The sequence below is a fragment of the Protopterus annectens genome, chromosome 5.part0, assembly GCF_019279795.1.
Source record: "Protopterus annectens isolate FY-2018-M chromosome 5.part0, PAN1.0, whole genome shotgun sequence".
In the NCBI taxonomy this organism is placed as follows: Eukaryota; Metazoa; Chordata; order Ceratodontiformes; family Protopteridae; genus Protopterus; species Protopterus annectens.
Window position 1 is genome coordinate 552,471,232 of NC_056735.1, and position 27,101 is coordinate 552,498,332.

Here is a 27,101-nt window from a genome sequence, read left to right on the forward strand (position 1 = left end):
TGTTGTAAAAGGTATTTCTACCTGCTGTCTGTAACACTGCTGCCCACATACAGGAAGGATGTCTTCCTTACAGGAAAGGTAAAGGGACAACGCCCACATGATATAGTCATTTATAGTAGTGGGTTGCTATGACATTGGCTATTGGAAGTACTATACAGCTGGCTGCATGCAATTAGCAAGTGGGGAACACAAACTGGTGCATAGGCCATCACCTGATCATGAGCATCACCTACAAAAGCCATGCTGCAACCTATTCAAACCAACTCGATTCCTGTAGTGGAGAGAAAGAGAGAGAAAAACAATAAACAAAAATAACACTAAAAATAATACTACAAACAAAAAATTAAAAAATAAATAAGGAAGATATCCAAGTGGTACACAGAAGAGAACACAATAATAAAACAGGTATGTGAAACATCTGTGCATGTAATTGAATGTAGTACTTTGTCTGGAATAATGTGATAGATGATGTTGAAAGATTTATATGTGCCATCAAGACTTGTTGCTGTAATGATGTATTGTAATGAACAACTGATACAGATATAGCATCTGGCCCTGTGGGCAGTGTGCCATACCTGTTAACTGTGCAGATCTGCACAGAATGACAAGATGTAAGCCATCATAGTGTTTGTTATGTTCCTCCAAATATGTATATTAGTCTGGCAAATAGCTGAAGGTGGAAGTAATAAAGTCATGATAGACACATGAGTTTCAGACTCCACAACCTTCAGAACAGTCATGATAATGTGAACTGTATCATGCACAAACTTCATAGGTTTGTAACAGGCTTATCAACGATCTGTCCCTATATATCCCCCCCAATGTTAGGCTGGGTACACATGTGACGCTCGGTTTTGTAGCAAAGCAGAACAGTGCATCTGTGGAGGAAGAAGGTTCAGAGTGTGGACCTAATGTCTGAATGCACTATATATATATATATATATATATATATATATATATATATATATATATATATATATATATATAGGTGGCCACGGTGGTGCAGCGGTTAGCATTGCCACCTCACAGCAAGAGGTTCTCTGGTTCGATTCTCGGCTGGGGTGCCTTCTGTGTGGAGTCTGCATGTCCACCCTGTGGTCGTGTGGGTTTCCTCTGGGTGCTCCAGTTTCCTCCCACATCCCAAAGACAGATTGGACCCTCCAAACTGGCCCTAGGTGTGAGTGTGTGCATGTGTGTGCCTTCTGTGGAAGGTTGGGAGCTGGGCTGGCAACTCAACACCGTAAAACTCCACTGCCAATCAAGAGCAGACAGATGATCCGTTGTGGCGACCCCTAACCAGGAAAAGCTGAAAGAAGAAGAAGATATATATAGATATGTGTGTGTCTGTATATATATATATATATATATATATATATATATATATATATATATATATATATATATATATATATATATATATATATATATATATATATATATATATATATATAAACACACACGTTTATGTCTGCATATATACAAACATAGACACACATACACACACACACACACACACACACACACACACATATATATATATATATATATATATATATATATATATATATACATTTTCCCTACTGTTGAATGGATGTGCTGCATGATATGTTTGAGAAAGCATGACACATATCATTGATGTGGCTATGGTGTGCAGGGTCCTGGGTTATATACTTGCAAGGGTTGATAATTTATTTGCTGGCCAGAACAAGGGCTGTTGGATACAGAGTGATTAAGGCACCTGTAAGCAGTTGTAAGCAGGTATGAAATGGACGCTTATGTATGGTGTGAAATTTGTGTTGGGAACAGATTGCCCTTTTTTGGTTAAGGTGAGAGAGGGATGTTGGGAAAGGATAGTAAGTTTATTTGGGGAGGTAGGTTGGGTCGGAAGATAGACAAGACAGACAAGACAGCATACAGGGGTGGTATATGACACATGTGGTGGGTAAACACCTTAGACAGGGAGGGGGGGTTTGGAAATTGGAAGCCCATGAGCCCCCAAATGGAAGCAGTGGGATTGAGTTCCCCACCCATGGGCAGTCACCACTGCACCTTCATGGCCCTGAAGGTGGCTGTGCTGGGGGCTGAGCAGGAGGGGCAGGCTGAACCTCTAATTGTGTCATGAGGGCCTCAAGGTGGTGTAGCAAATCCTCCAATTTTCTGTGGAGCTCCCTATGCACCAGACCCTGGACCTGACTTCAGGTTACAGGGTCCTGTGTGTGCGCGCTCCCAGGGAAAGACAAGCACCATCCCCTGAGGTGGTTCCACCTGAAGGTAGAGCAGGACCAACAGGTGAGGAGGTCCCAGGTTGGGTCGCAGACATGCTGTAGCCTGGTCTCACTATCAGATGAGGTGGGAGAGGTGGTTCTGCTGGGAACAGCCTTCCCAAACATGCTATTGTGTTGAAGTTTTAGAACATATGTGGGTAGTAATAGTCAACACAATCCAGGATTAGTTATAATAGCATACATAGATATTCCCATTAACACAAAACACCAGATTTGGAACAGTTGCATAGTAAACAGAACACATGCATATTTGGAACCACAGTGGCCATTACAATGGCATACAGGTTACATTGTTAGCAACAGGCCACCAATAATAGTGTTTCGCCATGGAACATGAATAGAAACACATTTCAATATTTGTTGCACAATAGGATATATGCCCCAACAGTAGGTTTGGTGTAAACATACCTATTGTTTTGTGTGTTCAGATTATTGTTGCAGATATGGTGGTGGGGAGATGTCAATTAACAACTATTATATCCTTGCAGTATGAGGTCCTTAGACCTTTTTTTTCCTGTTTATGTCTTCCAGGTACCATGTCAAGAGAGCGTCTCCCTGCCTATACTCCACAGGAAAATGAAATACTAATCAACTACATCATGCATCACCACAGAACCTTTTGGGTGTATGGCCCATGATCTGCAGTTGAGGACTGCCCTGTGGAATGAGCTCATCCACAGGGTAAACGATGGCCTGTATAACTGCAGTTATGAGCAGGTGCAACATCATTGCACTGACCTCATCCACCATGCCCATCAGCGTGCTGCTGCAGTTAGGAGGGATGAGCTAGCCACAGGTGTAGGTCATGCCATCCAACCCACACTGATACATGCTGAGGAGCTGCTTGCCAGCCTTGGGGAACCTGCCCGCCATCCAAGTCAAGAACCTGATGATAGCATTGTGGAGGTGGGTGCTACCCACACAATGGCAAGGAGAATGCAGGTAAGGCCCCAGGGCACATTAGAAGACCACTGTTGCTTATCCATCTTCATCTGTAAAGTATCCTCATGCATATGTCAGATAAGATAGTCTGTTGCTGCAGTGTAGTAATGGTCAGATGTGCATAATCTGTAGTATTGTGGGTTTTGTACTGCTGATGTACTGAAATGCTGCTCCAACCATATACCAATGCCACAAGTGTGGCTACTGACATCACATCTCTCACACAACTATGTAGGTCCCTCTGATATACCTCTGAGGCAGCAGCCTGTAGCTGGTGAGTATGGAGTTTTTTTTGTTCAGGTTTGCCAATACACCGGCCATGTTATGGCCATGGTATTTGCCATACACACATTTAACACACCTACCCATAATGCATGCTGTACATGTTCACTTATTGTTGCTGTTAACTGCGCTGCATCACAGTGGTCACCATGGTGGCATATCTGAAGGGTATGTACGAGTCCTGCAGTATAACTAACAATCTGTCAGTGCAAGATGTGTGGACAGAGATGAACATAATGGTGGGACAAATGGCCCACAGTAGGGACATGTCTGAAACATTAACCTTATACATTGGCTACAACAGTGTATATACCACTATTATAATGGCAATTGTTACAGATCTACACAATGGCATATCACAATACCACATTCCACAACTTTTACTACCTGTAATGTGATCCTAACATGAGCAATGAATATGTAATATGGAATCCTATGTTAGGACAGCAAATATAGGGAATACATACCTTAACAAACACTGGAAGCATATGTGTGCACACACTCCAAATAACATATTGGTGAAGCAGCTTTTGAGGTATTGACAGCATTCACTCTTCTTTAGTATGTACTTCCTATCAAGTACAGGTCCTCAATGTCTCACCAAGTAATGGTCTGCTATCCAAGAAGTATGTCCATGACATTTGCCCACTCTCCTGCAACAGAAGCAGCCGTGGCTTGCACACATCTTACAAACCATGGAATGGATCCCATATCCAAAAGGTATCACTCAGGAGTGGGAGACATAGCCTTACCTCACCATTGCATATACCATGGCAAACAGTGCAGACAAGCATGTATGTGATGATGAAGTATGGGACAACATTAATGTAGAATAAACAGATGCCCATCCAAGACAGATGACAACACATGTTGCAAACTGGTCACAGAGGCTGCCCAGAAACATTCAGCAACACTGAGGGACTTGCAGGGGATGTCTTGCAAGTACTGTTTGTGCAGTACCTGTGTTGACAATTGCCTGGACTCTGCATAAGTGTGGCCTATGGGTTAGGGTAATCAGATGGAAGTGTTATTCCACAGGAGACATCATCCAGGGCTCCCTACGGGTAGCATATGCATAACATCAAGTCTCCCAAAGGCATGTGTTGCAATGTGTAATGGTGTATCGAGACCAAGGTGGAGACATACAAACAGTATTAATAAAGATACATGTGCTGCACAAACACCTGACTCCACCTCAGGCCCACCATCCCCATCTGTACTTTGCTGGTGCCAGTGTACACCTTTAGGTTTGCTGTTCATTAGCAGGAAATAAGCTGGTAGACATGGTGTTCTGAATTTGGTACACTGCAAAATGACACTCATGTGTGGCCCATAGTTGTTAAGCAGCTGCAAAAAGGCTGAGGATGGGAAGGGATGTCATCCTGAAATACAACAGTGAACTGAAGCATACATCCAAATTCTGCTAAGAATGGCTGTATCTGAACGCAGTCAAGTTTATGCATTTTGCCATACAAAACCCTGACTCCACAGCAATAGTGAAGGCACTGTGTGATCTCCAAGGGCTGTGCACATGAGTTGAACTTGCAATCTGGCAGACTTGGGGGACATTTGTAGGACAGATTGACCAAATAATGGCAAGTGAAAATGGGCCATGCAAGTATACCCCTTCAAGGAGTAGTGGTTCACTTAACAGGTGCTGCAACAAACCATCATGTTAAGGGTGTGCACACTTATGCAACCCACATATTTATCCATCTCAATCAGCATCTGCACAAGTAACACATTTGTTTGATACTGCATTTGATTGCACAGGTCATATGTCACATATCAGGTGTGTTTAATGATATATGCAATATTGTGCTCCAGGACATAACAGAGATGTATAATGTTGGTAACAGGGATTGAGAATAGCTGCAGTGCATGCTGTTGAGTGCCATATGTCATGCATGTTGGCAGTTGGGTAATGAGAGGTCTGTGTAATATCTTTGTGCCACCTCACCTGTAAGTGTGCATGTGTGCGTGTGTGTGAGTGTGTGTGTGTGTGTGTGTGTGTGTGTGTGTGTGTGTGTGTGTGTGTGTGTGTGTGTGTATGTATGCACACTGTTCTGCCATGTGACTGCCCTATAGAGAGGTTTGTTGGACAGCTGCAGATCGTCCATGACACACACACATCACCAGCACAGCTAGGGCACCTACATACCTACACACACCACATCTGCACAGCCCAATTAATAACAACCCCCCCTAACACACACACATGATGTTAAAAAAAACAGCTCAGTCTAGGTCTCTGGCAAACCCACAGCACACCCTGTGCATATGATGATACCTGTGCCATATCCCTGTCATCCATACTATCAATGCAGGGAGAGTCTAATATGGTTCTGATGCAAAGGGTGAAAGTACTAAGGTGTAGCAATGTAATGCTGTGTAATATGTTTTCAGCAGGAAAGTTTAATGCTTACATATCAGGATGTGTAGCTATCTAGCCATGATGCATTATAGCTGTTATTAACACTGACTGATTGTGGTCTCCATAATGTATTCACTTTGTGTTGTAGGTGTCCATGTGTCAGCAGGATGTTGATCTTCTGTTGTTTCCTACAAGAGGTATGGCACTGTGGTGACACATTGACTGTGTCATATCTGGGTACAGCTGAACACAAGTAACAGGTCTGTATAACAGTTACTGCATGTGCCACATGGCTGATAGGTCTGAGGGGTGTATACAGATGAGTGCATGGTGGCTGATGTCAGTAGCTCTTACAGTGGACAAAGGTAAGCGTACTGGATGGCACACCACATGTTTGTGTGTAACACACACACACACACACACACACACACACACACACACACACACACACACACACACAGAGGCCTTGATTTGATGCAATACACAGAGAATACTGTACACATGGATGTACTTAATTTTGCAGTGAACCCATTTTAGCCTATGTAATTCCACAAAGACAAAATAGGCAAAACATCACATCAGTAAATAATCAGTCTGCTAGTTTCATTCATTGACGACGGTACTGGCAGCGTATATGTCCCCTTCCCTAATGGAATGCAGTCCTGGAGTTGGTAAACATAAGTGTGCTGGTGTGTGTGGCACAGCCCTCTAATATGGAGGGTGTGGGGTGGTGTAGAGCTGCACATAGTGTGGATGACAACTGCTTAACCTGTTAACATAAATGGTACAGTATTTCAGCAGACTAAGCGGGGGAATGCACACAACAATAACCCCAATGATGGTGGCTGTGTCTACAACATCAACAACCAACTATATATACCAACTCCAGTATCGCTGTACAGCTATACATCATGGAAGAGGGCATTTATACATCTACTACTAGTTTTGATGGAATTAATTTCCACAAGATGATTCCTTTGAAATATTAGCATTTGCTAGTCAATTCTTGGACAGATGACCTGCTGTGACATGTATTTTCTGCAAACTGAAGTAGATCCCTTCACATACACACACACTTACTTGGCAACACTGAGATTAGAACCCCTACCTAGGTATTTATTGCTATTAATGTGTATGGTCTTAATTGCACACACCACACAGCTTTTAGGATGAGGTATGTCCCGAGTTTCTTCTTAAGTGAGGAACATCAGCAGCCCTTGTACAGTATGGTAATGGGGGATGTACTGGGTGTTAATGAACAATACATAGTATGACATACTGTCATATACACATTGACAAACACATAACAGTCATAGACACATATGAGAGACCTGGGTTTGTCATTGCTAACAACCTTGCCAGTGAGTCCATTCTGTTACAGATAATTTGCACACAGCACATGCATCATTGGGCTGGATAGTGTAATAAGTTACCTGTATGGTTGATGGTCACAATGGCCCTCATACAGTGGACCTTGGCACATGTTCTGGGGTAAGATGGTGAAAAGACAGTATACCCAGCACCCACACTCCACATTGGATATTTTACTCACTGAAACCCATGATAATACTCTGACATACCCATAATCACACATTGACCAGGACTGTAATACAACCCCTTCTCTATCTCATCAGTGCCACTACAGGGATATGCATTTATTGCACATGCCACAGGGATAGTACGATGATGGTTTGTCATGGCTCTCCTAATGTCAGCAACATCACTAAACTTTATACTGTATGGCCAGGTGTATTGTAATTGGAGAATGTGGCCTCAGAATGCTGTATACTACAAATATACACAATTGCACACATACACACACTTGCCAGGACTGAGGGAAACTCATGCCTATCTACCCATTTGTACAGCAGTGTTGTGCTGGTCCTGCAAGCTCCAGGTAGCCCATGGGTGAAGAGCGTAACAAGGTATACTTAATGTCCATTACAGCAGCAGCCAAGTATGGCAATGGGCAGTGTAGTGTTTGAGAAGGCCCACAGGGTATTATCAACTACAAGTTTACAAACACACAGACATTGTTATTCTCAGCAATGCACACTGACGCATTTGTCAGTACTGAGGTCCATAGGTGCAGGTGTTCCTAGATGTGTACCACGATATGGTCAATGGAGAGATGAAAAGAGTAGGTGATGTGGGTAAAGTGGTATCATGCCACCTGACATTTGTCAGCAGGCCATCTATCAACTGATGCCACGTGTGGGATCCTCAGGGTGACAGTTAAATGCAACATCCAATCATCTAGTTGTCTCTTGCAGAGGAACAGTGAGGTGCTCCAATTGACATGCATGCAATATATATTATATAACATGGCCAGTATCTGGGTTGGAGTCCTGTACCCAGGCTTGTTCTGTTGAGTGCAGTAGTCTAGTTGAGGTATCCATGGCATATGGTGCATACTGAGTGGGTTCAGAGCTGGGCAGACATGTCAGTGTCTGTCAAGCATAGATTGCCTGTAAACAACCAAGATGGATACCAGACATCTGGACATCTGTACGGAGGACAGACAGAAATCAGCTAGTCAAGAGGTTATGCATTAGGATTAAGGTTTTGACAGATAGACGTCTGACACTGATAGATATGCCATTACTATATGACACCAGCCCTCATGTCCTATACACATTGTAGTCTACAGTTAATATCCACATATCAGATCAATATCCAGTAGCAAATACTTAATAACACACAGTTCACACACCAAGAACATGATAGTCAGTACTCAGAGTCCAGCTTTGCATGCAGGGCTGTATGGTTCCGGAACTACAATCTGCAATCAACTTTTACTTGGGAAAGCACTGTTAACAGTAGTAATATAATGATACAATACATGCAAGTGTGACTGCATATAACCTGGGATACTACCCATGTATGAAGCACAATCAAACAGAAAAGATTGTTGTATTAGCCATATATACTCAGGTGTCCCATACAGTATACTCACACCCCTTGCTACTATAATGACAGGACATAGAAGCATGTTATGTGCATGGAATTAAATACACTTAATAAAGATGTCATTACCATGCTATTTCATCAGACTGGAATGTGATCACTGATTACCAGGGCTGAGCCATGCTTAGCAGGTGTAAGCATTGCTTAAAAGTGAATGCTAAGTAGATTTGTGAAGCCTATATGGTGTAAGCATCATTTTGTTTAACCGTACATTAGCAGCACTTACCGTCACGTACACCTACTTAAAGCTTGCTCAGAACTGCCTTAACCACTCTGTATCCAACAGTCCTTGTTCTGCCTAGCAACAAAATAAACATCACTTGCAAGACTTGAACCCAGGACGCTGTACACTATAGTCACAGCAGTTAATCACTAAGCCAGCACAGCTGCGAAAATGTTGTTTTTTTCCAATATATCTGTCATTACACATAGTGAATAGTAGTGTACAACTGTTTTGACTTCTACAAGTGTGTAGTACTTGTAAGTGAAATTAGTGTTGAATCAGTATGTTGTTATATCTTAACATACAGATAGATAAATAGGGTGGGATAGATCTGAGAAAGTGTATATAACACTCATGTTTACACATAACAAGGATATGGATATATATATATATATATATATATATATATATATATATATATATATATATATATATATATATATATATATATATATATATATATATGCATATGTAGATATATGTATACATGTACATATCTATATATATATATATATATATGTATATGTATATATATATATATATATATATATATATATATATATATATATATATATATGTGTGTGTGTGTGTGTATATATAACCGAGCCTCTGGGGATGCACAAGCCAGTGCATTTCTTTGTGCAGGTCCCAAGCCCGGATAAATGGGAAGGGTTGCATCAGGAAGGGCATCCGGCGTAAAATTGTGCCACATCACACATGCAGAAAACTGTACAAAAACTCATACTGGATCGGTCGAGGCCCGGGTTAACAACGACTGCCACCAGTACTGTTGGCCAACAGGTTGCTGGTGGAAATTGGGCTACTGTTGGCCGAAGGAGGAGAAGAGGTGGAAGGCATTCCTGAAGGCTGGTAAGGGCTAGGACTGTGATAGTGAGGGTCAGAACTTTGAATGTTGGCAGTATGACTGGTATAGGGAGGGAGCTAGCTGATATGATGAACTGAAGGATGGTTGGTATATTGTGTGTGCAAGAGACCAGATGGAAGGGGAGCAAGGCTAGGTGAATCAGAGGCGGTTTCAAATTGTTTTATCATGGTGTGGATGGGAGGAGAAATGGCGTAGGCATTATCCTGAAGGAAGAGTATGCTAAGAGTGTTTTGGAGGTGAAAAGAGTGTCAGATAGAGTGATGTTTATGAAGCTGGAAATTGATGGTGTAATGATGAATGTTGTTAGTGCATATGCTCCACAAGTTGGGTGTGCGATGGATGAGAAAGAAAAATTTTGGAATGAGTTGGATGAAGTGGTGATGACTGTACCCAAGGGTGAGAGACTGGTGATTGGAGCAGATTTCAATGGGCATGTTGGTGAAGGGAACAGAGGGGATGAGGAAGTGATGGGTAGGTATGGTGTTAAGCAAAGGAATGCAGAAGGTCAGATGGTAGTGGATTTTGCGAAAAGGATGGACATGGCTGTGATGAATACGTATTTTAACAAGAGGGAGGAGCATAGGGTGACATACAAGAGTGGAGGAAGATGCACACAGGTAGATTATATCTTAGGTAGAAGTGCCAATCTGAAGGAGATTGGAGACTGTAAAGTGGTGGCAGCGGAATGTGTAGTTAGGCAGCATAGGATGGTGGTTTGTAGGATGACATTGGTGATCAAGAAGAGGAGGATGAGTGTGAGGGCAGCACCAAGGATCAAATGGTGGAAATTGAAAAAGGGTAATTGTGAGGTGATGTTCAGGGAAGAGTTAGGACAGGCACTGGGTGGCAGTGAAGAGTTTCCGAATAGCCAGGTAACTACAGCAGAGCTAGTAAGAGAGATGGCTAGAAGGGTGCTTGGTGTGACATCTGGAAAGAGGAAGGAGGACAAGGAGACCTGGTGGTGGAATGAAGAAGTACAGGAGAGTATACAGAGAAAGAGGCTGGCAAAGAAGAAGTGGGATTGTCAAAGAGATGAAGAAAGTAGACAAGAGTATAAGGAGATGAGGTGCATGGCAAGGAGAGAGGTGGTGAAGGCTAAGGATAAGGCGTATGAAGAGTTGTATAAAAGGTTGGACACTAAAGAAGGAGAAAAGGACCTGTACCGATTGGCTAGACAGAGGGACTGAGCTAGTAAAGATGTGCAGCTGGTAAGAGTGATAAAGGCTAATGAGGGAAACGTACTCACAAGCAAGGAGAGTGTGTTGAGCAGTTGGAAAGAGTACTTTGAGGGGTTGATGAATGAAGAGAATGAGAAGGAGAGAAGGTTGGATGATGTGCGGATAGTGAATCATGAAGTGCAGTGGATTAGCAAGGAGGAAGTAAGGATAGCTATGAGGAGGATGAAGAACGGAAAAGGCTGTTGGTCCAGATGACATACCTGTGGAAGCATGGAGGTGTTTAGGTGAAATGGCAGTGGAGTTGTTAACTAGATTTTTTAATGAAATCTTGAAAAGTAAGAGGATGCCTGAGGAATGGAGAAAAAAGTGTTTTGGTACCGATTTTTAAGAATAAGGGTGATGTGCAGAGCTGTAGTAACTACAGAGGGATTAAACTGATCAGTCACAGCATGAAGTTATGGGGAAAGAGTAGTGGAAGCTAGGTTAAGAAGGGAGGTGATGATTAGTGATCAGCAGTATGGTTTCATGCCAGGAAAGAGCACTACAGATGCGATGTTTGCTCTGAGAGTGTTGATGGAGAAGTACAGAGAAGGTCAGAAGGAGTTGCATTGTGTCTTTGTGGATTTAGAGAAAGCATATGACAGGGTGCCTATAGAGGAGTTGTGGTATTGTATGAGGAAGTCGGGAGTGTCAGAGAAGTATGTAATAGTGGTACAAGATATGTACAAGGGTAGTGTGACAGTGGTGAGGTCTGTGGTGGGAGTGACAGATGCTTTTAAGGTAGAGGTGGGATTACATCAAGGATCAGCTCTGAGCCCTTTCTTGTTTGCAATGGTGATGGATAGGTTGACAGACGAGATCAGACAGGAGTCCCCATGGACTAGGATGTTTGCAGATGACATTGTGATCTGTAGTGAGAGTAGGAACAGGTGGAGGAGACCCTGGAGAGGTGGAGATATGCTCTAGAGAGAAGAGGAATGAAGGTCAGCAGGACTAAGACAGAATATATGTGTGTGAATGAGAGGAAGGATAGAGGAATGGTGAGGATGCAGGGAGTAGAGGTGGTGAAGGTGAATGAGTTTAAGTACTTGGGATCAACAGTTCAGAGTAATGGTGAATGTGGAAGAGAGGTGAAGAAGATAGTACAGGCAGGATGGAGTGGGTGGAGAAGAGTGTCAGGAGTAATTTGTGACAGACGAGTACCAGTAAGAGTGAAAGGGAAGGTCTACAAGAGGGTAGTGAGACCAGCTATGTTATCCGGGTTGGAGACAGTGGCATTGACAAAAAGGCAGGAGTCAGAGCTTGACGTGGCAGAGTTGAAGATGTTAAGATTTGCACTGGGTGTGACGAGGATGGACAGGAATAGGAATAAGTATACTAGAGGCACAGCCTAGGTTAGAAGGTTTGGAGACAAAGCCAGAGAGGCAAGATTACATTGGTTTGGACATGTGCTGAGGAGGGATGCAGAGTATATTGGGAAAAAGATGCTAAGGATGAAGTTGCCAGGTAACAGGAAAAGAAGGCCTAAGATAACATTTATGGATGTGGTGAGAGAGGATATGCAGGTGGTTGGTGTGACACAGCAAGATGCAGAGGACAGGAGTAAATGGAAACGGTTGATCTGCTGTGGCGACCCCTAATGGGAGCAGCCGGAAGAAGAAGATATGTGTGTGTGTGTGTGTGTATATATATATATATATATATATATATATATATATATATATATATATATATATATATATATATATATATATATATATATATATATATATATATTTATATATATATGCACACACAAACGCACAAACACACACACACACATATATATAAATACATAAGTAGGTACTAGGCTATTGGCCCTAGGGCCTATATAAGCCTAGCCAAATGGTACCCTGGCTTTTGCCACCCAAGGAAATTATTTTCCTGTGCCCCTGTCAAGCAGAGCCACAGAAGTGATCCCCGGGGTGAATTTCCTATCTCCCATCCAATCATCAAGATTTTTCTTGAAGAGTGCTAATGAGGAGCTTTGTTTGATATAGATAGGTAGTTTGTTCCAGAGTATGGGAAGTCTTTAGGACAGGAATCTATCCCTCCAGCATGTTCTGTTTATTGTGGTGACAAGGTTTAGCTCCCTAGAGCATGTAGCTCAGAGGGATTGGGATTTCTTTAAATGGAGCATTTCCAACAGCTATGAGTTTAACATAGCATTGTATGTTAGGCAGAGATTGCCTCTAAGTAGGCGATATGCGACAGAGTAAAGCTGGAGTTTTTTGAGATGGTCTGCATAGGGCATCTGTTTGAGGCTGGTAATCCTCTTTGTGTGGTATTTCTGCGTCTTTTCCAGTTGTTGTAGATGTCTTGTGAGGTACATACCAAAAGGGGCACTGTACTCTATAATGGGCCTAATGAGGGATGGGTAGAGGGGAACAATGAGCTCTATTTTCCTGGATGACAAACCTTTTGTGATGAAGTGTGCCACATAGAAGGATTTCCTGACTACTCTGGTGATGGGATTATCAAACAAGAGACTACTGTCCACCTGTGTCCCAAGGTGTCTTATCATACTTTCTGTGTTAAACAGACTACCGCCTATGTGGTAGTTCATGAGTACAGAGTTTTCATCAAAAGGGATGACAATGCACTTTTTGGCATTGAGCTTGAGGCCATGGCTTTGACATCAGGCATCTGTCTCACTGAAACCCTTTTGTAGGATGTCCACATCGTTAGGAGTTTTGGTTATGGTTCCTAGTTTGCAGTCATCTGTGAACTTTGTTAGCTAAACACCTTCTGTGTTAGCCTGTACTTCAGAGAAGTAAATACCAAACAGGAGAGGACCCAGAACTGAACCCTGTGGTGCTCCACTTGTCACTGGTCTGATGTTTGATTCAGAGTCTGCTACTTTCACAGTGTGGGTTCTGTCAGTGAGACAGTTGGCAACCCATCTTGGAACATAGGGATTTATAGCTAGTTTAGTGAGTTTATCTATAATTCCAGAGTGGGGGATGGTGTTGAAAGCCTTGGCGAGATCTAGATAGGTTGTGTGAACCACCTTACCCTCATCTACGGTTTTGGTGACCACTTCAAAGAAGTCAGTCAGGTTTAGGAGAGATGATCTGCCTTTTACAAACCCGAACTGGGCAGGGTCCATAGTTTGGAGATTACCAATGTCATTGTTTATAAGTTCCATGATGATACGTTCCATAGCCTTGCAGACCAGGCTCGTCAGGCTAATGGGGTGGTAGTTCCCGAGGTCCTTGGTGGCTCCTCCTTTCTGGAGTGGGATAACCATTGCTGTGCACTATTCAGTGGGCACAAAGCCTGAGGTGAGGCTATGATTGAATATGGCACTTAAGTGGGGTGCCAGTTCATTCTGTAGTTCATGTAGAACGCAGGCTGAGATGTTGTCAGGTCCCATGGATGCTGTGTTCTTGGCTTTGAAGAGTATGTTTTTTACCTGTGCAGCCATGATTACAGGAACTTTGCATTCTTCAGGTATAGAGATGGGCCCTTTAGGGGGTGAGAGAGGGGTAAAGTTAGCACTGAACCTATCTGCCAGGATGTTGGCAATATCAGTTGGTTCTGTATATTTAGTGCCATTGTGCTGTAACTCAGAGCAGATCTGAGTATTGCCATTGAGATTCTTGACATAGCTGTATAATGCTTTGTGGTTGCCTTTAGAATCAGTGGTGATTTTGTTTTCATAACTAGCTTTGGAGGATTTTATGAGGGATCTCAGCTTCTTACTGAGGCTGACCACAGAGTTCCTCCAATCATGGGATTTTACTCTTTTTTGCAACAGTTTCTTTCTTCTGTTATAGAGTTTGTTTATGGCAAGGGACCACCAGATTGGCTTCCTTTTTTTGGAGGATAGCATCTTGGTTCTGTTAGGGATTGCATGATCCATGCACTTGTGTACATGCTTATAAAGTGCATAAGAGTTGGTACATGAGTAGTTTCCCCAGTTAATGGTGGGGTCATTGAAATCGCCCATTATTAGGGTTCTAGGTTGTACCCTATTATTTTCCAGTGTATCAAGAAATGAGGAGTGGGAATCCTGTGGCATGCTGTGGGATCTGTAGCAAGCTACAATTTGGATTGCAGTCTTGCCCAGAGTTAGTTGCCCTTGGATAATTTCAGATGCATTATGCTGAGCAATTAGCCTGGAAGTGTGTATATCCTTAATGAATATGGACATGCCTCCACCTTTAGTGTTTCTGCCTAGGTTAGGTGGCCGAAAGGTGTGGTATGAATTATAGCCTGGTAATGCAGGGGTGCTCTCAGGAACCTTGAACAAGATCTCTGTCGCTGCACAGATGACGATGTTCTCCATTTTAAGGAGTGCCTCGAGTGAGTGCATTTTGAGGTTTAGACTTATAGCATTAAGTAGCATTACCCTCAGATTTTGCTTGCTTGTACCTGTTACAGTGGTGAATTTGTCATTTGAACCTTGCCTAAAAAAAGGCACTATAGGAGTGGCAAGAGCCTTAGCCAGTATTCGGAATCACAAGGGCGACAGGTACAGACCATCTCTGGCAAATCATCATGGTTTGTCGATCATGTCATCCCAGGCAGACAGATACTGGATCCCCTTAGAATGACACCAGAAGCTTAGCCAATTGTTGAAGTCAGTCATTTTGTCCTTGTACTGTGGTATCATTCTGGGTGATGGCAGGATGCTACTCAGGACTAGGGTCATATCTGCCTGGGCTATAAGATCGGACAGCTCCTCCATGTCTCTTTTCATGTAGTCCAGGGAGGTACATCTCAGGTCATTCACACCAACATGAACAATGACAGTCATATTTGTACTTGTTGTGGAGTGACCTGAGTGTGTGCATTATGTGGCAGATCCTGGCACCCGACAGGCAGCTGACAGTAACTTTCTCCATGTTTAGCCTGGTGAGTGGAACATCAGTGTGCCTGACTATAGAGTCACCTATGAAGAGAGTGTTGGGTATGTTGTCATGTCTTATGGGCTGTGGTTGAGTGGCACACTGAGTTTGTGGGCTATGTGTCATTTGGGTTATGTTGGGGGGGGTGGAGGTTGCTTGCATTTCTGCTTTGGAGGTCCCTGTTGCTTGGGTAGATTTTTATTGAAGCCTCCGCGAATGTAGGTGTGTGTTTTGTCTTTCTATGTGTGTGTTTTGGTGGTGTAGGTTTTGAGGGACTATGTGATGAGTGTGATGTGGTGCAAGTGTTTACCTTCTCCTCTTGACTGTCTAGTCCAGTCTTGGGTGAAGAGAGCTTTGCTTCCAGTTTGGTTATATAAGTGCATCTCTCACAGGTTGCAGTGAGTGGTGGTAGGAGGAGAGGGTTATCTGTGTACATGAGGCAATTGATGCATTGCCCCAAGATGCCCAGATTCATCAGGTAGACAGGAGAAAACACCGGGAGCTGACCCTTAGACATGCTTGGATAGGTGTTTATTTTTTTGGGGGGGTTTTTTTGTAAAGTGGAAAGGGGAAAGGAGGCACAGAAACTAACTGGGTTGGCCTTCTCAAATATTCTCTCTGGATTATGTAGAATGAGGTAATGACACTAGACTGGTAGGAGTGTTCCAGATCAAATTTACAGTAGGGGCGGGCAACTGCAAAGCACCAAGTATAAAAAATATATATATGGTCTCGGCCATATGAAAGTCGACTTTGTGAGAGGTTGATCATGTGAAGGGGACCCATATATATATATATATATATATATATATATATATATATATATATATATATATATATATATCCATACCTCAGCACCAATAGTCACATCCGCTTAGTGCAAGGGGATGTCATGTAAGTATTGCAGGTATAAATGTAGAATGTTGCTACAGTAACAGGTTGTGTTAACAGACATGTTGTGTGGGAAGTCACTTCTGATACTGACATGTATGCCATCAGTTACCAACAGACATCATAAGATCATCATAGTGAAGTACCACACAAATCACAGTAATGATCCTGTGGAATACAGCAGAGATATGACCAATAAACGTGGACAGTCTGACACAATCTGGTCAGTGGAGGTATACACAGAACTCCTTAGTGCAAGCTGTGTGGACCAAGCCTGACAAAGTGGATGTTAACAGCCATGTAAATGGGGATATCACAAAAATACTGGAATAGATAAGCTCACACAGTTGATGCATTCACACACTCCTGTCTGTCCTAACACATATTTACTGGAGGAGCAAAGGTCCCAAGCCCACATACTTCACACTAGTTAGTGACATACATCTTTACAGCATCCCACTGCTTTGTCAGAAATACACAACAGTTATGGCGGCCAGGAAACAGTACATCTGACAAATATCTGGACATAACATCACACTAGGTAAATACACTGGCTAGGCATGTCACAAAGCACTGTGCAAACTACAGGCAGACTGCCACAACAATCACCCAAGTTTCCTATGGGAGAATACACAATGTACTTGCAAATATAGCAGGCACTACAGGCATGTAATAGCATGGAGTAACAGACACCATACGCACAACCAATCTGAGCACAGTCACAATCACATTATGGTAAGCCTAAGTAATATACCAGTATATGGACTGTGTAAACAAAACAACCCTCATATGAGCCACTCACACAGTAACTCTACATATACTGGGCCAATATACTGTGTAGTCTGATGCCTAACTGTTGTATGGGACATGTGTCCATCTGGCCCTACAAACATGTATGCTGATAGGGTACCATAAACTGGAGCAGCATGCAACATCAGATAGAACAGGACCAAGAACAATGACATCTACCACAGTCTGTACGCAAGCCATGTAACATATTCACAATACACATTCTGTCAACAATCACCATAAGAACACAGACCTCACTGCTGTACACTCTACAACAGAATGTCCAGGTTATGTCCTCAAATATAAGGCCTACTATACATAACATGTCTAGCAGTCTGATATCTCACTGGCTTGTTATCAGGTATGACGTCAGTAAATAATGATGTACTGTACATATGCACCTCTTACTGCATGACATATGGAGAAAGGATGACAGACTTGGGGGGCAGAGGGACAAACACAGGGCCAATATTGACATATTGCTGTGATAAACTGAGAAATTTCCTGGTGTAACAGGGTTTGTTGTGACATATCTCTTCTGAGGGATATGAATTTCGTAACTCACATGGATGTCACCGTGTACTGACTGAAGTCATCAGAGCATGCGACTGCATATCTAAAGTTAGGAAATGTGTGAGTAACACAAGACATGTAAGACTCCAAACTCTGGACAGTCTGCAGATAGCCCTACAGGTGAGAGTTTCCTCAACCACATAACACTGTTATGCCAGACTTTAAATCATGTAGAATAGCCATATCCACACAAACTCTGTTAAACCAACATTACTTCAAATGTAGAAGAGCAATACTTACATTCTGTCCTCATGTCTGGAACATCCCCCTCCTGTTTGCTGGTCTGTCTCCACAGTGTATGTTGTAAGAGGTATTTGCAACTACCCTATGTGATGCTGTTTCTCAAACACCCACATGAAGTCCTGTTAATAGTGAAGGAAAAGGGCCAACACCCACATGAAGTGCTTAATTATAGGAGTGTGTTTCCATGCAATTGGCTATAGGAATGATACCACAGCTGTTCCACATGCAGTTAGCATGTGGGGAACCGCAATTTGTGCACAGGCCATCAGCTGATCATGAGCATTCCTTACAAAACTCAAGCTGCTGCCTATGCAAAACAGATGTACTTTTCAACATTCACCAGAGAGAGAGAGAGAGAGAGAGAGAGAGAGAGGGAGCGAGAGACAGAGATAAAGTAAGAAAGGAAGGGTGTAAGAGAATAAGAGACAAGTGTGTTTGTGTATAATCCATGGGTGGAGAGTGGTATCTGGGTATTATAACAGTTGCCTATATTATTTACTAATCCATACTGTCACATAGTAATTGCACATGGCTGTACACATTTATGGCTGAGGATTGTCTACAACAACCTCTACAGTGTTTGTAAACCGTTGGTCTTGTAATATCGATAATGGGACATATAGGTTCTCAATATGATGATGTAGCAAAACCCACACTGTAATGGATCCTGTCACTATACAATCACCTCAACACCCACACAGGATACCAATGACACACACTTACCAGTACTGAGTTTCAAACCCCTACCTGACAATGTATTGCTATTACAGTGTCATGCAGTTATTGCACATGCTATAGAGCGTATATGTTGAAAAGCTGTCCAAAGGTATCTTTGAAGGTGAGTGACATCAGCAACAGTGCTGAAGGAGGGATAAGGGAAGTGCAGTACATGTGAATGTCCACAAAAGCAGGGTCAACAGGGACACACATATACTCTCTCAGAGAAACACACACATTATTACAGTTGGTAGGATCAGGAATAGAACTCCTTCCTAACTCATTTGATATATTACAGTATTACGCAGTTATCACAAGTGCCACAGAGCTTATATGACTGACACGTAGCCAAATGGTTATTTCCAGGTGAATGACATCAGCAGGTGTGCTAAAGTAGGGCAATGGGAGGTGTAGTGATTGTGAATGGCTTCAAAATCATAAATCTCCACACACACACACACACACACACACACACACACACACACACACACACACACACACACACACACACACACACACACACACACACACACACACACACACACACACACACACACAAACTTGCCAGTACTGAGATGCATAGGTTCATTGCTTCACATGTGTGTAGTAGGTAAATGGGCCAGAAGGCTGTACAAAGCTAGACAAATGGAATATCTTGGCATCAGGCCACATGACAATGGTCTCCCGTGTGGCTCAGGGGTGTAGTCCCTGGAGTGGTCCCACGAGGTGGGTATTGTATTCAACATCCACTCATTTGGGTTACTATTGTGGGTGGCCAGTGATATGCACTGCTTCCCATGTATGTGATCTATATTCCATAACATGGACAGTGTCTGGGTTGTGCACATGTCCCACACACATGTTCTTTGACATGTGGAAGTGTACTTGAGGTCTCTGGGGCATGTTGTGTGTAGATTGTTATCTTCTGATGTAGCATTCCTGACCTTATTTGGAGAGACCTGGCTATGGAACCAAGGTTGTGCTTGCACCTACAATGACAGCATGATACAGGTATTCAGTGGTGTTATTGGCATCTGTCCATACAGGGCATGTGTATAATCCATGATATTCCCTTTGTGGGTTGCATTTGCAGAACCTACAGTTGTTGCGGGCATCGTGGGGAACATAGCAAAAGGACCACTGTAAGCATTTATTTGGCTACTGTAGGGATGGAACAGGGTGTGATGTCCTTTTACTTGCTGGATAACACACACTCAGTCAGGAGGTGTTACACATCACATTACTTTCTGATGTCTGTGGCACTGTTGTGGTCAACATGCATGCAGTCCACTGCAATCACACAGTGGTTACTATCTGTGAGGCAATATGCAGGGAACTACCAATATAGTGGTTGTTCATAACCAAGTGTGTTTGTGTATGAGACATGGGTGGAGAGTGTTCTCTGAGTAATACAAGAGTTGCCTATATTGTTCACCAATCCATAATGTCACATATAGGGCTATGGATTGTCTACACCAGCCTCTCTGGTGTTTGACATCTGTTGTCCTTGCAAGGTGGACATTGTGACATATACTAGGTCCTCAATATAATAATTTAGAAAAACCCACCCCAGAATGCATCCTGTTATTACACAATCACAGAAACCTCCACACAGGATACTGATGACAGAGACACACACTTGTTAGCATTGAGATTCAAACTCCTATCTAGTCAGGTATTGCTTTTACAGTGTACCACATTTATCGCATGAGCCACAGAGCTTATAGGATTGATGTTGTCCCAAGGTACTTCTAAGGTGAGAAACATCACCAGCCCTTGTAAATGCTGGCATTGGGTGATGTAGTGAGTGAGAGATCCCAAAAAATAAGTTTACCCTAAACACACATTTATATTTGCCAAGGGTGAGGTTCAAACCTTGATCTAACAATCTTTACAGACCATTATGCTATGCATATACCACATGCACCACTGATCTGACCTGGTTTAAGGTTGGCAACAGGTATTTGCAAGGTGGATGATACCCACAGGACTGCTAAAGTCAGGCTTGGAGATGTGCACTGGGTGTAAATGGGGCCAAAATCTTTGAGGTACACACAACATATGTACACACACAAACACTTACGACAGATGAGATTCAAACCCATACCTGTATAGATACTGCTACTACATTGTTCTGCATTTATGGCATGCACCACAGAGCTTATAGTGCTGGGCCTTCTCCAAAGGGGTATTTCAAGGTGACTGACATCAGCAGGCTTGCTAAAATAGGGCAATGGGAGGTGTAGTGACTGTGAATGGACTCAAAAGCATTAATCTCTACACACACACAGAGATTCACAGTTGCCATGTTGCAGATTAGAACTCCTACCTAACGAGGTATGTCATACTATAGCATTACACAGTTATCACATGCACCATGGAGCTTACAAGGTGGGCCCTTCTCCAAGGAGATATTTTAAGACTGACATCAGCAGGCTTGCTAAAGTAGGGCAATGGGAGATGTAGTAACTGTGAATGCCCTCAAAATCATTAATCTCTGCGCACACACAATTTTACAGTTGCCATGGCTGGGATTAGAACATCTACCTAACTAGGGATGTTACACTACAGGATTACACAGTTATCACACATGCCACGGAGATTATTGGGCTGAGAAATGGCCAGAGGGTTTTTTCAAGGTGACTGACATCAGCATGAGTGCTAACATGTGCTATGGGAAGTGCAGTGTGTGTGAATGGGCCATAAACCATTCCTCTGGAAACACACACACAACACTCAGTCACACACAACTTTACATTTGACAGGACTGGGTATGCAAATGCTAGATGAATACTGATTTGTACTATCATGTTACAATGTTATCACAAGCACCACAGACACTATAGGGTGGAGGGCTACCAAAAGCAAATGTCTACAGTGATTGACATTGGCACATCATGTGATATTGGCCAACTGGAAGTGTGGTGGGAGGGGCAGGCCTCATGATGGAAATCTCTTTGTCACTGTCTGCCTCTCTCTTCCCCACTTCTCTGTTTGTGTATGTTTGATCTATTATAGTGTGTTGGCCTTGGATATGTGTGAGTATTCCTATCCAATGTGTGTGCAAAGCATGAATTGTGTGCAATGTGGTGTGTGTGCACAGACATCTGTGACTGACATATATGTATAGTCCACTGTTTTTGTTAGACATGGGCTTCGTTTCTCTATGTGTTGGAGCATGCCCAGTATGACCTTCTGTATTTTATTGTCAGACATGGGCTTCATTTCTCTAAGTGTAGGAGCCTGCCCAGTATGACTTGTAGTGAGTGTGTGAATCTATTCCAGGTAGGTTGTACTCCAGTGCAGGATTTTGTGTTCTACACCTACAGCTAGCAACCTGTTTCTGCAGGATATCTGTAGATAGGTTGACACTATGGAATCACAATGGGTGAAAGATAGTGGGATACTGTAACTATTGTGTCTGTGCTGCTTGTATTACATGGTTGGTGTTAGCAGAGATATTCAGATATATGTACTGTTTTACACTGTGATGTATTTTGTCATCAACTACTGACAGATATACTTATTTGCTCACAGTTATTTCCTGGGAAATACAAGATGAATGAAACTCTGTCCAGTATTGTGGTCTGCAGCCTTCAAATTCTTGCACACTCATGCCATTCTGGAGGGGTAACTGCAGACACTTGCTGATGGGTCTGTGTAAATGTTCCAGAACCTTGGTACTGTGGTGGCTGTGGATCACCTGCTTGTACATCTATCGACATAATAGAATGACCATATCCTGCTGTTGCCATAACTCTCAGCTGTACAGATTCACCCAGGTTACCCAGAGGCAGGGCTGATATATCTGATCAGTTCCCCTTCACATTGTGGTTTATGAGTGGGTTTGTACACACCCATTAATGGGTTTGCAGGCAGGGGTAATATGGGCACACATCAGAGTTTCAGACTTCACACAATCCATGGCGTCCATGCTTCTACACCCCCCCAACTCTGTAATTCTATCCTCTTCCTATCATTATGAGAGTGATATCTGCAAAGTATCCCTATAGTTGTCCCTTCATCCCGGTGTTATTTAGGGGTTGGTCTACAGTTCATGCAGTAGGACATGGTGGGCATGGTACTGGGATTTGTCGACATGGCCTTGCATTTGTGTTCTGTGGACTGTGTTATGTTGTGAGTTGGGACCTCATGAGATAACATACATTGGCAGTACGGGTGAGGCACAGGCCTTTGACAGAGGACTGTAGGACATTTGGTAGTGATGCAGGCCATCTGTAGCAGGCCAGTGCATTCTGTCACTCCTACAGTCCCAGGCTGTGAGCCACTGGATTCTCCTGGGGTGACAGGGTAAGGGTGTGAGGTGTTAATGGCAATAGTTTCTGTCCATATTAATCCATTGGTCTGGATGCTGGCAGGGTGCTGCTTACAGCTAGGGACACACCCGCATGGGACACCTCTTCAGCATGCTGCATTCTGTGGGTATTCCCATACAGAATTGGGGGTCATACTGTACTCCTTCTCAACAGCAGGGATATGACCTGTGATAAACCTGTGGCTGATGACGGGGTCAGCTGAGTGAATGTGTGATATGGAAGCTTCTTGCAGCTGACTCACATATACACCTGGGACATTCCCCTTAAGCTGCCTTGTGCGGGGACATAAGCAGTCTCTCATTACTTCATAACTGTGCTTTTTGTGGTCTGTCAGTAATTGGCCAGACTACATCAGTATTCCATACTACACAGACAACTATTGTGCTGCTAACCTGTATGTACAATTCTATAGGTGTGTACAGTTGACAGTTACATTTCATGTACTCTGTCTAGGGTACTTCCCCCTGTGCACTGTGTGTATGTCTGTGCCCACATTCATGGCATGTCTATCTTTCAGATGGTGACAGATTTTGACATCTGAACAACGAGTATGGATGATGGCTGAATTGGATCTTGCTGGGATGCTTTGTGGTTGGCACTGCAGTTGTCAGAACATGGCCCTGGCATTGACAGTACTGGCCATAGACCACCGGGACACAACCCTCCATGCCTACATGCTGACCACTTCCACACAATATACAGAACACAACAACCTAACACACAGAGCCCTGGATATTGTACACATGCAACAATCTATCATGTAAATTGGGCCAGCTCAGGTAATCTGTGCTCCACTGTTATTAAACCCACGTTACTGCATTCCTACATAGGATTGTAGGGAGGGGGGCACACCTGACAACTGTAGACATTTGCTATGACTGTACTGGTATTTCAGGTACTTTGTTGGCTTCCATTTCGTTTTGTATTCTGACCTGTCGTGCAGACTAGAGACATATCAGTAGATTACAGATCTTAGGTTTTATTGACCTATGTTTCAGTTTCAGACTTCTTACCCTGTAGAACTAACATACAACTGCCTGACCTGTTGTAGTCTGTCTGTGTAGGTCTGGAGGGAGCCTGGCATGGTTTCCACATAATATGCACACTATATATGGAGCTGTCATGGCTCCGTTTTGTAGTTTGCAGAAATGTACTCGATTACTGAGTACATTTCTGCACACTACACTAGTCCTGTACAGCCGGCTGACAGCTTCCTGGATTGCAAATTCCCCTCATTTGCATGGTTTTCTCCTGAAATGAGGTAATTTGCATAAAGGAGCTGCATCCATGCAGGAATAGTGCAGGAGCTTTTGTGCCCACCCTTGCAGCTTATTCCTGGATCGCATGGCAGACATATTGCCTTCTGGAGCTCCTGCACTGTTCCTGCACACCATGCAGGGCTTACTGAATCTGGCAGTATATGACTATATCTATGTATTTATTGAAATTATTTATTTATTAATTTGAGAAATTTGTAAGTAAACTTCATTTAAGCGGAAGAAAAACATTGATCAATGCCTTAGGAAATTATGATACAGTGCTATAGTTCTGTGCATAACTTTAATGATTGAAGGATTGGAAATTGGTACTGACTCTACAAAATGAATTATCATTGAGAAATATTGTAGTGTTTTCTGTTTTTTGACCATTTTTGTATAATTATTCCCATTCATAAATTCTATAAAAAAGTAGACCCAGCAATGATCTCTGACAGACTCTAGCAGCTAGACATACATATGGGCAACCATGTTACCTTGAAATACAAACTTGAAATTAAATAGTTCATACATTTTTGCATGACGATATTAGTTTTAGTACATATGAGCCCTACATTTATGTTCTCTAGGAAATCAGAATTTCAGACAAAGAAGAAAAACTTAAACAATAAGCATTTATTTCTCAGGAGGCAAGCATTTCTGTGACTCACACCCCCTTATTTTCATGTTCTTACTGTGAAGAAGCTTCAACTTTGGAGAAAGAGTGATCACTTTTAGAACATGACTGCTCTGTCTCCACTTACTATCACTATGAGAAATGGATTAGTAATAGGTACTTCAAGCCAAAAGAATAAACTGTAGTCAAAGCTATCATGAGTAAGCAATACACTGAGCCAAGGATATTTGAGGAAATAGAAAAACCTTGCAAGAATAAGCTTAGCAAGTCAAGGTAATGAACAGTTAGTGGCCCTAATAGACAAAACAAGGATCCTGAGAAGTAATACAGACAGTGTTAAATACCTTAAAAAAGAACAGAAAAGCATCCCCACTATGTGTCTCTCTAAAATAATCATTTATGTGGTGAAAAATATCAATCCGGACATGATTAGTATCAGTTAATTCTGAAAGCATATTTAGAAGGCTTGATTTTATTACATTTGTGAAGCTATGAGTGAATATATTTTTCAAGAATTTTTGCTAAGGGGACAAGCAAATGATGAAAAGGTACTTGTTTAATGATAAAACCAATACCACAAAATGAACTAGTAACAAAAAAGGATGTAACTTATTATTATGGTTTATCTGAAGAAGTCAAGAGTAATTGCAGATGAAAGAGCTCATTAAACTTTAGCTTTTCCAGTTCTTGTGTTCGTTTTCTTATTTTTGTTACTTGTTTAATTGTGTTTAAAAACCTGTCTTTATGTAGGGAGACAAAAAATGCCCTTTTCCAGAAACTGTCAATAACATATCTGATACTAATTGTATAAAACAAGTGGAATAACATGATGTTTCCATATTTTTATGAAGTCTTGCTTACAGTGGGACTAAGTGATCATAAGATTCACATACTTGCAGTATATGATTAAGTCTATCTGCCTTTTTTAGAGTATCAGGGTAGAGCGTGTACTGATGTATAAGTGATAATGAGCTTACGAAGCATTGTTCTTCTTAAAGACCATAGGAATTATTCCTGATTAAGCAACCTTAATCTGCTTGTACAGAGATTCTAATCTTACCATAATGTATTCTTTGCACACTTATATTGTATACCTCATTGAAAAGAAGAACTGAAAATATGATTTCTTTAGATCTTGATGCCATGCCTTTACTTACAAGTTGAGCCACGCAGAAGGATTTCCTCACTACCGTAGTTACTTTGTGGTCAAATCTTACAAGACTCATATATCCTGATGATGCTTTTTTTTTCTTCAAATATTTTTTTTTATTTTGCAAATAATATAATGTTTAACAATACAATAATCAATAAACAAGTATTATAAACCTTTATATACACTATGTACAATTGACCTGAACAAGGGAGGGAAAAAATTAACAAAATATATGAAGTTAGTAACACAAATGTATAATATTCAATTAAAAAAGTATAAAGTTACACATTAATTATTTAGGGTTCATTTTTAATGTCTCAATAAGAGTTAACATTTTTTCCCAAGGATTGTTTGTCCATGTTTTAGGTAAAATTCTCGATTCCTTCACCTTGATTTCTAATGTCACTGTTTCTTCCATCAATCTCAAGAATTCTTCCAGAGTAGGTTCTTGTGAAGACTTCCACTTTCTAGTTATA